Below are 6,705 nucleotides of genomic sequence, written 5' to 3'. Positions count from 1 at the left end.
TATCTGCCTTTGTTTCTGTGGTCTTCACATTTGACCGCATCATCAGACAGCCACTGTGTTCAGTGAAAGACAAAGAGTTTCTAATTTTTCAAATTGTGTAACTGAAATATTGTATTCTCATTTTTAACCAAAGGAGGGCGATATTATTACATGTACTCTCCACTTGGGCTCACAGGCAAGAGAACTAACCGAATTTCACACGACACAATGGCGCTTCAAAGATACAGCCTTGTTTCTCACTATGAAACTGAATTCATATACAGTAGCACGTAAGAAAGTATGTGGAGAAAACTAATGCTATGGTAATGGAATTCATAACCATTGGATCCCATTGGGCTACCTGTGCACTATTCACAGCATGCAAATTCCAACCCATTTATGTCCATTTAATACAAAAATCTAGGACATAGGCCATGGGCATGACACTTAATGCATACAGTTACAGTATAAGGCATCACATTTTATATACAAGACATACAGATGATATGATTGTGACACAGAATTCATTCATGTGTCCTGTCACAACTTAATGCACCACATGCAAATTCTAGCCCATTTATGTCAAAACTCCCTCCCGTTAATAGTCTTTGGTATAAGGACATAGTCTAACTGATTATGTCATAGTAAAGGGATGCACCGTGTCTCTCCAGCCAGACCAGGCCAGCAGCTACTGACCTAGCTACTCCTTAGAGACAGCAACACAGGACTCCTTATGCCTGTTGTCTGGGTCAAATGCTATGCATTGTATCGATCTAGATCAGACGTCACGGTGACGTCAATTCATCCCTTACTTTAAGTAGCTCATTGTTTATTTGGAGATTAATAAGGGGTTGTTGGGTTGTTTACTCATGAGAGAAACACATGGGGGTCAGTTTCTGTTAGCGAACTTAAGTCTCCCACAACAACCTGATATGGAGTGGAATCAGTGTTGAGCTGGAGGGTAAACTCGGGTAAACTCAGTGCACCTTTCAAATGCTGAGTACATGGTCTATCTCCCAACTTTGACAGAGTCCTTCTTCTGCAGTGAACCATATGATTTGACCACGAATTGCACCCAATAAAATAAATGTATTGAATTAGGGTTTACACCTATTTTTAGGCACTGTGTTTACCCACCAGTTATCTACCACTACATCCCTGAAAGAAATAGAAGTGGGCCTTATGGAGACAGACCACCACGAAAGTAAGTATCCCTCGATATGTCATATTTCGATATTGAACCTGACAAAGATCCATTTACATCAGATACAATGGTTGATAAAGGACATGAGTGGAGTCAGTTCATTTCTAAACTGAGAGCGTGTTTGTAAGTTTGGCGCTCTAGTCTAGTCCAGAGGGCAGATTCAGCGCTGGATGTGTGTTCCCTCTGTCAGGCAGACAGGGGACTGGGGGAGCACACACACACACACACAGGCAAGAGGGAGAGCTCAGAGAACTGAAAAGATTAGCCAATTTATCCCTTTAATGTTTTTTTTTTATTCTCTCTTCTGTTCTCTCTCTTCTACCTGTTTGGGCCTACTGAGTTCCAGTCTATGGTTGAATAGCGGCAACTCGGTTACCGAGATTTGCCGAGATCTACCGTCGAAAACCACTTCCTTTCCCCAGGATAAATAACTGTGAAAAACCATTAAATTATTTATATCAACAACATGACGTGAAATGGAAATGTTAAATTCTATGCGATGTCTAAATATGCCTTCTCTACAGCCTTCTCTCTGTATGATCAATCATCAATGCTCATGGTGGGGACAGACAGCCCATCTCGGTATGGAGTGCAGTTAACAATGCATGCAGTAACTTTTTTATTGTGACAGGTAGGCCTACATTTGCTGCAGCATAGCCTATGCTACAGTAATATACTGTAAGGACCGAATGCCCGTCTAATTTACACATCTCCTTCTGGCTTTCAGGGGTCACCATATTTTTTTTATTGTAAAGATTTTTTTATTGTAAATCAAAGCAACTTGAAAATTGTTGCTTTAAATCAGAGCATGCGTGACATCAATTCCTTTCAAATTGCATCCAAAATAGATCATCCTGTTCAATATATATATATATATATATATATATACAGTTGAAGTCGGAAGTTTACATACCCCTTAGCCAAATACATTTAAACTCAGTTTTGACATTTAAACTCAGTTCCCTGTCTTAGGTCAGTTAGGATCACCACTATATTTTAAGAATGTGAAATGTCAGAATAATAGTAGAGAATGATTTATTTCAGCCTTTATTTCTTTCATCACATTCCCAGTGGGTCAGAAGTTTACATACACTCAATTAGTATTTGGTAGCATTGCATTTAAATTGTTTAACTTGGGTCAAACGTTTTGGGTAGCCTTCCACAAGCTTCCCACAATAAGTTGCGTGAATTTTTGCCCATTCCTCCTGACAGAGCTGGTGCTTGCACACGCTTTTTCAGGTCTGCCCACAGATTTTCTATAGGATTGAGGTCAGGACTTTGTGATGGCCACTCCAATACCTTGACTTTGTTGTCCTTAAGCCATTTTGCCACAACTTTGGAAGTATGCTTGGGGTCATTGTCCATTTGGAAGACCCATTTGCAACCAAGCTTTAACTTCCTGACTGATGTCTTGAGATGTTGCTTCAATATATCCACATAATTTCCCTGCCTCATGTTGCCATCTATTTTGTTTAGTGCACCAGTCCCTCCTGCAGCAAAGCACCCCCACAACATGATGCTGCCACCCCCGTGCTTAATGGTTGGGATGGCGTTCTTCGGCTTGCAAGCCTCCCCCAAGGATGAACCAGACTTGTGGAGGTCTACCATTTTTTAAAACTGATTTCTTTTGATTTTCCCATGATGTCAAGCAATGAGCCACTGAGTTCAAGGTCGGCCTTGAAATACATCCACAGGTACACCTCCAATTGACTCAAATTATGTCAATTAGTCTATCAGAAGCTTCTAAAGCCATGACATCATTTTCTATAATTTTCCTAGCTGTTTAAAGGCACAGTCAACTTAGTGTATGTAAACTTCTGACGCACTGGAATTGTTTGTTAAGAAGAAATATGTGGAGTGATTGAAAAATGAGTTTTAATGACTCCAACCTAAGTGTATGTAAACTTCCGACTTCAACCGTATATACAGTACCACTCAAAAGTTTGGACACACCTTCTCATTCAAGGGTTTCTCTTTAGTTTTACTATTTTCTACATTGTAGAATGATAGTGAAGACATCACAACTATGAAATAACACATATAGAATAATGTAGTAACCAAAAAAGTGTTAACCTAATCAAAATATATTTTATATTTGTGATTCTTCAAAGTAGCCACCCTTGGCCTTTATGACAGCTTTGCACACCCTTGACATTCTCTCAACCAGCTTCATGAGGTAGTCTGGAATGCATTTCAATGAACAGGTGTTCCTTGTTAAAAGTTAATTTGTGGTATTTCTTTCCTTAATGCGTTTGAGCCAATCAGTTGTGTTGTGACAAGGTAGGGGTGATATACAGCAGATAGCCCTATTTGGTATAAGACCAAGTCCATTTTATGGCAAGAACAGCTCAAATAAGCAAAGAGAAATGACAGTCCATAATTTCTTCAAGACATGAAGGTCAGTCAATACGGAAAATTTCAAGAATGTTGAAAGTTTCTTCAATTGCAGTCGCAAAAACCATCAAGTGTTATGATGAAACTGGCTCTCATGCGGACCGCCACAGGAAAGGAAGACACAGAGTTACCTCTGCTGCAGAGGATAAGTTAGTTACGAGCCTCAGAAATTAGCCAAAATAAATGCTTCACAGAGTTCAAGTAAGACACATCTCAACATCAACTGTTGAGAGGAGATTGCGTGAATCAGGCCTTCATGGTCGAATTGCTGCAAAGAAACCACCACTAAAGAATAGCAATAAGATGAAGAGACTTGCTTGGGCCAAGAAACACGAGCAACGGACATTAGACCGGTGGAAATCTGTCCTTTGGTCTGATGAGTACAGATTTGCGATTTTTGGTTCCAACCGCCGTGTCTTTGTGAGACACAAAGTAGGTGAACGGATGATCTCCACATGTGTGTTTCCCACCATGAATCATGGAGGAGGAGGTGTGATGGTATGGGGGTGCTTTGATTGTGACACTGTTGCTCATTTATTTAGAATTCAAGGCACACTTAACCAGCATGGCTACCACAGCATTCTGCAGCGATACGCCATCCCATCTGGTTTGCACTTAGTGGGACAATCATTTGTTTTTCAACAGGACAACACTCCTCCAGGCTGTGTAAGAGCTATTTGACTAAGAAGGAGAGTGATGGAGTGATGCATCAGATGACCTGTCCTTCACAATCACCTGACCTCAACCCAATTGAGATGGTTTGGGATGAGTTGGACGGCAGAGTGAAGGAAAAGCAAGTACTTAGGATATGTGGGAACTACTTCAAGACTGTTGGAAAAGCATTTCAGGTGAAGCTGGTTGAGAGAATACCAAGAGTGTGCAAAGCTGTCATCAAGGCAAAGGGTGGATACTTTGAAGAAACACAAAAATAAAATATATTTTGATTTGTTTAACTCTTTTTTTGGTTACTACATGATTCCATATCCGTTATTTAATAGTTTTAATGTCTTCACTACTATTCTACAATGTAGAAAATAGTAAAAATAAATAAAAACCTTTAGATGAGTAGGTGTGTACAAACTTTTGACTGGTACTGTGTATATATATACAGTATATCATAGAATGCTCTGGTGAACCAGATTAAGGTTGCAGTGAGTCATCTAATGTAAATAAGTCTAGCGTGCTAGGGCCAAACAAGGCAGGCATGCATCCAGAGATGCCAGAGAAAATAATTATTGAGTAGGAAGCAGTCCAGGTCCAGTCGCCTGACCAACTACCTGTGCAAAATGCAAGTGCTCACCTGGGTTGAGGAGGGGGCAGATGCACCCATCCAGGACTCTGGGAAAAGGGTGATGTGACCTCTCTGGATCGTCGCCTGCTGCTGTGTTTTATGACCTTCTTTACCTTGACCTCCACCTCAGCATGGGAGCCCTGATCATGGGCCGCCCCGATCCTCACCATCAGCACTACGGAGAAGAGATCAATCGATCTCTGTTCAATACTGTTGGTATCAATCCCTATTAAATTCTGCTGGCACCATCTACTACTGCCTCAAACATGCAGTGTATTAGCATTTCCTTTCCAATTCTGTTGGCATCATTCACTACAGACTGGTCCCAGATCTGTTTGTACTCTATAGCCAACTCCTATGGTTGTTGTTATGCATACCACCAGCCATTGGGGTTGGCTAAAATACTAGTTGGCTCACCTCAAACATGCAATGTATTAGATTTCAATTTGAATCTACAGGGTTACCTTTACATATGCATTGTCTGAGAATATTTTCATCTCCATTTTACAGTAAATTCTCAGAGAAAGAGGAGTACAATGCCAGGTGGAGACACAGGAGACAATGTATGACATCATTCATGGCTAATGCTAAGATGATGTAGTTGTGAAGACTTTTCCCACGCGTATCTTTTTAAATCCGACCTACCATAGTCATACTCCTTGGCACAGAAGAGTTTGGGTTTGCCAATAGTCATCTCCTTACACTCCCATTTCTCTGGGAAGAAAAAGAGAGAAGATGTTCATGTCTGTGTGTGTGTGTGTGTCTGCTTGCTTGCGTGTGCGCGCACCTGCATGTGTGTGTAATGACCCATGGGTTTCGAAAAGGTCCTATATATCTTAACATAATGTCAGAGCTGACAATGGGCATAACTAACCTTTTACTACTGAATGTTTTTGTTACGCGTAGCGCCTTCATCACACCTGATTCAACACCTTGATGAGCTAAATCAGGTGTTTCATTGCTGAGCTGGAGAAAAAAACGTTCACACAAAAAAAAATACTCAAGACCATGATTGACAATCACTGCTGTTATGTTGACCATGGCAACTCATACCAGGCAATAGTAACAACATAGTAACAACATAGTAACAAGTCAGACATAAGAGGGAGGGAGACGTGGATACCACCACAGTGGACACCATCATCAACATGGAGATAGTTGCCCATGTCAGGCCAAAGTAATAACATAGTAACAAATAATTCAGATAACAGGTAATCCTTCCCTTTCTCTCTTACTTGTGCAAGAGTCAGAGGCTGAGGGTTAGGGTAAAAAAAACAACAAGTAACAAATCATAACAGGGACAGACAGAGGGATAAGTGTGTACTCTTACATGTGCAGGAGTCGGGGACAGAGCTGGGTTACAACATAGTAACAAAGCAGATATAACAGGGACAGAGAGAGGCAGTGCTTTCGGAAAGTATTCAGACCCCTTCCCTTTTTTCCACATTTTGTTACGTTATAGCCTAATTCAAAAATATATGAAATAAATGTTTTTCCTCATTCTACACACAATACCCCATAATGACAAGGCGAAAACAGGTTTTTAGAAATGTTTGCACATTTATTAAAAATTAAAAACAGAAATACCTTATTTACATAAGTATTCAGTAAATCATTCTCCCTGTGCAGCGACACTCCCCATCCAACCTGACAGAGGTTGAGAGGATATGCAGAGAAGAATGGTAAAAACTCCCCAAATACAGGTGTGCCAAACTAGTGTCATACCCAAGAAGACTTGAGGCTATAATCGCTGCCAAAGTTGCTTCAACAAAGTACTGGGTAAAGGGTCTGAATACTTATGTAAATGTGATATTTCAGTGTTTTATTTTTAATACAT

At 40.4% G+C, this 6,705-nt stretch overlaps 1 pseudogene; it reads right to left on the bottom strand.

The window, feature by feature from the left end:
• Window positions 1–4,873: 4,873 nt before the first annotated feature.
• LOC139539355 (netrin-4-like) overlaps window positions 4,874–6,705 on the bottom strand; it is an 11,447-nt pseudogene continuing 9,615 nt past the window's right edge.

This window comes from Salvelinus alpinus, chromosome 15, assembly GCF_045679555.1.
Source record: "Salvelinus alpinus chromosome 15, SLU_Salpinus.1, whole genome shotgun sequence".
Taxonomy (NCBI): Eukaryota; Metazoa; Chordata; class Actinopteri; order Salmoniformes; family Salmonidae; genus Salvelinus; species Salvelinus alpinus.
The sequence above is the reverse complement of the archived record's forward strand: the minus strand, read 5'-3'. Positions and strand labels throughout refer to the sequence as shown.